This window comes from Rutidosis leptorrhynchoides, chromosome 11 (assembly GCF_046630445.1).
Source record: "Rutidosis leptorrhynchoides isolate AG116_Rl617_1_P2 chromosome 11, CSIRO_AGI_Rlap_v1, whole genome shotgun sequence".
NCBI classification, from domain to species: Eukaryota; Viridiplantae; Streptophyta; class Magnoliopsida; order Asterales; family Asteraceae; genus Rutidosis; species Rutidosis leptorrhynchoides.
The window spans coordinates 291,617,034-291,623,528 of NC_092343.1; the positions used below are offsets into that span (position 1 = coordinate 291,617,034).

At 38.4% G+C, this 6,495-nt stretch overlaps 1 pseudogene; it reads left to right on the top strand.

Annotated features, from left to right (window-relative positions):
• Positions 1-235: 235 nt before the first annotated feature.
• Positions 236-1,540, top strand: LOC139875573 (phloretin 4'-O-glucosyltransferase-like; annotated as a pseudogene).
• Positions 1,541-6,495: the final 4,955 nt, after the last annotated feature.

A 6,495-nucleotide genomic window follows, 5' to 3' on the forward strand; every position in this document is an offset into this window, starting at 1 on the left:
TATTTCACCGGTTTAAAAAAGAGTAAAACTATAAAGTAAATCCATCCATTACTGCAAACAATTTTCCACCGTAACATGCGGCATCATTCCACTCGTTACTACTAACTACCCACATAATTTTAAAGTTATAGTACCATAGAAAGACCTACCACTCACTACACCAAATCTTTAAGAACTTGATATAAAGAACACTAAATACTATATGAGACAATATTAACCTACACAAGATATTACTATGGAGAAACCCCATTTCCTTCTTGTTTTTCTTCCTTTTCAAGGCTACCTCAACCCAACTCTCGGACTCGCAACCAAACTAGTCGGAACCGGTGCTCGAGTCACCTTCGTAACCACCTTCAACGGCCTAAACAATCTCAAAACACACTGTTCCCTTCCTGGACTATCATACGATTCTTTCTAAGATGGTGGTGCAAATGGAAAACCAAACTACTTTGAAATAATGAAGCTTGTGGGGTCAGTTAACTTCAAGAACCTTTTGTTAACAAAGATCAAAAAGGGAGAAAAAATGGATTTCATAATCTATGGTCTCTGCCTACCATGGGTGGCAGAGGTGGCACATGAATGTCAGGTGCCATCAGCATGTTTATTTTTCCAATCAGCAGCTGCCTTTTCAATGGTGTATCATTTTTTTAAAAGTGATAGTGAAATGGTAAATTCACAAATTGATTCTAATGATTTAGTAGAAATACCAGGGTTGCCTATGTTAAAATATAGTGATATTCCTGCATATTTGCAGCCCTCTAATGCATATAACTCTGCAGTAGGTTCTCTGTTTCAACAACAAATACGAATCTTTGAAGAAAACCAAAATTCATTCACACTAATCAACACTTTTAAAGAGTTGGAAGAAACACAGGTTAAAAAATCGATACCGAATGATCACATAAATATTTTGTCCATCGGACCATTAGTATTGAACTGTGATATCACTCCAAACTCTGAACGAGAAGAGTGTCTTAAATGGCTTGATACGAAACCTAAGAAATCCGTGATATACGGGTGTTTTGGGAGCTTGTCGAAATTTAACAAGGTGCAAAACGAGGAAATATTTCAAGGGCTAGTTCAATATAGTCATCCCTTTTTGTTAGTTATACGTGATTACAATGACGAGTTGTTTAGGACAACGAGTGAACACGATGGGATGATAGTGGGGTGGTGTTCGCAGGTGGAGGTTTTAAACCATGGTGCGATTTGGTGTTTTCTGAGTCATTGTGGATGGAACTCGGTGATGGAGAGTTTGGTAAGTGGTGTGCCGCTAGTGGGGTGTCTGGAACGAGCCGATCAGATGATTAATGCAAAGATGGTGGATGAAGTTTGGAAAATTGGGGTGAAGGCGGTGGCGGATTGTGATGGTGTTGTGACGAGGGAAGAGATTAAAAGGTGTTTAGAGAAGGTGATTGGTGGTGTAGAGATAATGAAGAAATGTGAGATATTGAAGAATATGGCTATGGAAGCTATGGCTGAAGGTGGAGCTGCAGATAGAAATTTAATGCGTTTGTTAACAAATTCAAAAACTGTTTAATATAAGATTGTCTATCTCGTGAGAACTATCCCCTGCTAGTCTTTTATCTTTTAACACAATGCACAATTCTCAATTATAAAATTCCCCTATGTCATCTCTTGCACCTATGCAATCCAACAAATCACAACCCACTCCCGCCCATTTACCCCCAATGAACTCACCTTATCAACCGAAGAACACGGAAGTCAACAATTAAGCAATCTTTTAATTAACACGTATCACAAAATCACACACAGAGCACACATTACTTGCAATTTTTGGAGAATTCACATTCTATCACCCCACTCATTAATACCCATTCAGACACCTATAAAGAGTTCAACCCACTTCACCTTTTCAATTACTAATACTTTACAATCTCATCCCACATATTCTTACCCAAAAGACACCTTTTTAAAAACTTCAACCCATTTGAACATCAAAACCCCAAATAAAAATGTGTTAAAATTCGATTTTGACCCGGTTTGACCCAAAATAAAAAGCCTGGATTTGAACCCTTTTTAGCAGTTATGAAACTGCCATAACCATCCGGGCTTGCCTGGGTGGCCATTCTATGTGTGCAGGCTTGTATTCACTCCAGGTGGTGCAGGTTCGAATCCATGGGAGGGGAGGTTTTCCCACAAATGCTGAGTCACCATTCCACCTTCTGGGTGGGTGGGACCTCAGATAAAATCAACTCCCCTTCGGGGATTCGAGAGTGGGTTTCCTCCTTCGCGGGTGAGTGCGTTTAACCAACTAACCGGCCGTTAAAAAAAAAAATTATGAAACTGCCATTCGGCAGTTATAGATAGAACTGCCATTCAGCATTTATAAACTCCGATTTTTTGGTTATTTAGTCTGGTACGTTTTTCAAATTCAGATACACAAAAACACACATTCTTTGTTCAATAAATTCTTAGTTTTATCCGATTAGAGATTTCGATAGTACCATCGAATTACTTTGATCTGAAAGTGATTACATGACTCTCAGAAATCCGAATTCGAAACTCTATTTTACAACATAATCTACAGTCACATCTAACTAGTTACATACACTTTAATTCACTAGCCAGATAAACTTATATCAGTAAAGCTGCAAGATATATGACCATTGGGGAGGTGGCAGACGGGGACTTGCGCAAACAAATTTGAAGCACATGCCTTCAAAATAACACAAGAATATAAGTTGTTTGGAAGGTTGCTAAATTTTGCTTATTTATAGATATATACATGTAACAAGAACCCTAAACAACCATAAGATCAGATATTCAAAATCAATTACACTAAACCTAAACAATAGAAACTGTCTATTAGAAACTTGAAAAGGAATAACCAGATGCTAATTTAGTAATTTACAACTATGATACATTATCAGTTTATCACTTACTTACCATGTCATAGTTTAAATAGTTTATATGGAGATAAGAAACTACAAAAAAAAAAAAAAAAAAAAAAAAAACTATACCTCTAATTCCCCGTGAATAATATAAAGAGGTTGTAAACCCTGTACTTAGAATCTAAGTAGTTTTTAGGCTTTAATAATGTAATTACAAGTTTATGCCAACAATTCAAGCCCACTTATACACGAATACGGAGATAATCTAAGCAGATTACCATATTTGTATAACAACATATCTCCATCAGTTTCCATGATGATAGTGCTAACAAACTTGATTAGATGCACCTAAGTCGATATATTGTCCTTTATCAGTGTCCAATTTTTGGCATATGCAAAGAGCTTTATCTTTGGAACTTATCAAACACCTAATATGTGACTTGTCTTTGTTGGTGCATGAATCCCCAGCCGTTATCCGTTTTTATGTTTAACACGTTTCGGTTATGTAATAATGTTTACTTGAGACAATTGATTATATTTGTGTTTGTGCATACATAATTTATCAAGTGATCAATATGTTTAAACTGTACACAGTCGACCGAGTGTGTATAGACACTCGACCGACTGTTTCAGTCAGTCGACCGTGTGGACAAAGACACTCGACCGAGTGTGTCTGTGTTCACTATATATACGGGTTTAGACTTCTTTGATGAGGTTACTCATCCCATTCACCCTAAGTCGTAGGTTTTCATTTCCAGAGAACCCTAACATCATATACCACCGAAATATATCGTCTAGGAGTCGATCTAATCTAGGTTTTGCTCTAGGTTTGACCAATTCAATCCCAAAACGACCCATATCTCAGTTTAACCCTTTTCTAGTGTATTCTGCCTCTAGTTTAGAGTTCAAGCGACCTAAGATCCTTAGAAAAACCGTCTACAAAGTGGTATCAGAGCTAGAGTCTCTGGTTTTGCTTGATCAAATCGTTTGTGAGTCAAAATCTAGTGTTTTTGGGTTTTTAGTTAATTAATTGGTTTTTCAACGTTATTGTTGGTAGTTTTATTGTCAAAAGGTGTTTCTGGAGTCATCACTATTGTTTTCTACGTGTTGGTTTTGTGTTTTTCATCCATAATCGATTGCAAAATCGATTTTTGCCTAGAAAACCCTATTTGTCGACCTGCTACTGTCAAGAACACACTCGGCCGTGTGTGTACTGACAACCGACCAAGTGAGTTGTTATATCGACCGGGGAAGTATTTCAATCGACCGTGTGAGTTTTACCTGAGCCGTGTTAGTTTCAAAAGGTCAGTCGGCCGTGTTAGTTTTTCACTCAACCGTGTGAGATTGTGAACCGACCATGGGAGATAGACAATCGGTCGTGTGAGTTTGTAATACCCAAGGCTCATTTTGTAATGAAGTGCTGCCAAAATTTGGTCAGACAATCGACCGTGTAAGTCATACACTCAACCGTGTGTCCCAATCAATTGACCGTGTGTCTCAATCAATCGACCATGTGTCAAAGACAATCGACCGTGTGACTTTAAAACAGCTCTTAATTAACTTTAAATTTAACACTTAATCAATTGAAATGTCTGACACAAACGAACAAGTGATGAATGAATACAGTGCATTAGTTATCGCACCTGGACTACAAAAACTATTACTGAATGAAAGTGAATCTGGTTCTTCGAATAAAGTGCCTAGACTTGACAATCTTAAGAACTTCTTGGACTGGAAAGTTAGGTTTGTTATTTACTTAAATGGTGTCGATTCTAGACTTTGGAAATGTATTGAGAATCCGTATGTATGGACATGTGGAGCAGATGGTGAACCTAAAGAAACTTCACAGTTCAGTCCTACAGAGCGTGAAGAGTACAATCTTGAGTGTAGATGTTATGCTCAGCTAACCCAAGCTTTGTCAAAGGAAATCTTTCAGCAATTTAAGAACCGAAACAAAACCTCGTATACTATCAGGTTAGCTCTTCAATCTGCAACAGAAGGTACTGCTACTTATCGTGCGACTAAAGGTAAGGTTTTGAAGGATGAATGGAGGGTGGTTGCAGCTCTTCCATCAGAATCTCTAGGACAGACTTTGGAAAGATATCGATTATTGGTTGCAGAGATGGCAGATTATGGGATTGAGGTGCCTGATGAAAAGGCAGTAAGGGTGTTGAAAGATGGTCTTCCAGAAAAGTGGGATCATGAGATTGAAAAGATTTAGAACAGGTACAGCTCATCAGGTCGTCCGTTGACACTAACAGCTTTTACGTCGAAGTTGATGGAGAAGGACATTCAAGATGAAGCAAAGAGAAAGAGACTTGGTTCTGTAGCTGCTGCTGCATCATCTTTAGCTTCATTTTCTGGTACTCATGCTCCACTACAGACAGCATACATATCAGCCAATGCTTGACAAATGTCTGCACCATCGTCTCAGTCCGGCTACTTTAATGCTAAATTACAAGCTCAAAATTCTACAATTAAGATGATTGAGGATTCTCCGATTCAACAGACTCAGACTCAGACTCAAACTCCTGTGTTTCAAACTGAGAATATCAAGAAGAGATCTCGCGAATCTATTCAAGAAGATATGGCATTGGCAGCTATTGTTGTTAACTCATACAACGATATGATTGGTGGACAGGTGCTTAATAGTCATCTTGAAAATGAAGACTATGATCAGATTGATGAGGACGGGCATGAGAGAATGGCTATACTCTACTGTATGGGTAGCAATGTGAGACGTGCTAGAAATTACTTAAAGAGAACAGGACAAAGATCGTTGAGTTTGAATTGAGATTCGAAATTTGGTTTTGATATGTCAAAGGTTAGGTGCTACAATTGTGATGAATATGGTCATTTTAAGAAGACTTGAACGAGACCACCCAAGCCTGGTTTTCATGATCCTTTTCACCAGATAACCATCTCAGTTACACCACAACATGTAATTGTAGAGAAAGAATCTTCGGGTTCTGTTCAATCCAAGGCTTTGACTACAACGTATGCGGATGAAGTATGTGACTGGTCCATCTCGGTAGATACGCAAAAAGCTAATGTTGTGTTTGTAGGTAAAAGCGAAGCAGAAATTGAAGAGGAAAGAATTGTTCGGAAAAATGCAGGTTGTGCGGGTAAGGATAATCCAAATTGCACATGCTATGGGTGCAAATGTGATGCTAGGTTGAAGAGAGCAGAAGAGCTGATGAAATTTTGCTTCAGGAAGAGGATTAAGGATAGGTTGTATGATAAGTTTCGCAAAGCTCAGGACTTATCAGATCTTGATTTTACTACTGACTCGTCTGATGAAGAAGAAGGGATGGGTTGTCATGTTGGTACTTGTTTCAGAAAGGAGCTGGAACATTTGCTCAACTGTGATCTTAAGAGTGGTGATGAGAAGATTGTTACTGTTCAGAGTCCAGTTTGTGGAGATCAAGGTAAGGGTAAAGGAGGTTATGAGGCTGATTACTCGGATAGTACGAGCTCAGAGTCAGAGTCAGAATCAGATGCAGATTCTCAGGTTGGAAGAAATGATTATGCATTCATGGCCAACACGCCCGGAAATGATAAGGTATGTATGGACTCAGTTTCTAATTGTTCTAAATGCATTGGTTATGAACAGGAAATTGAGAGGCTTGAATGTGTTATC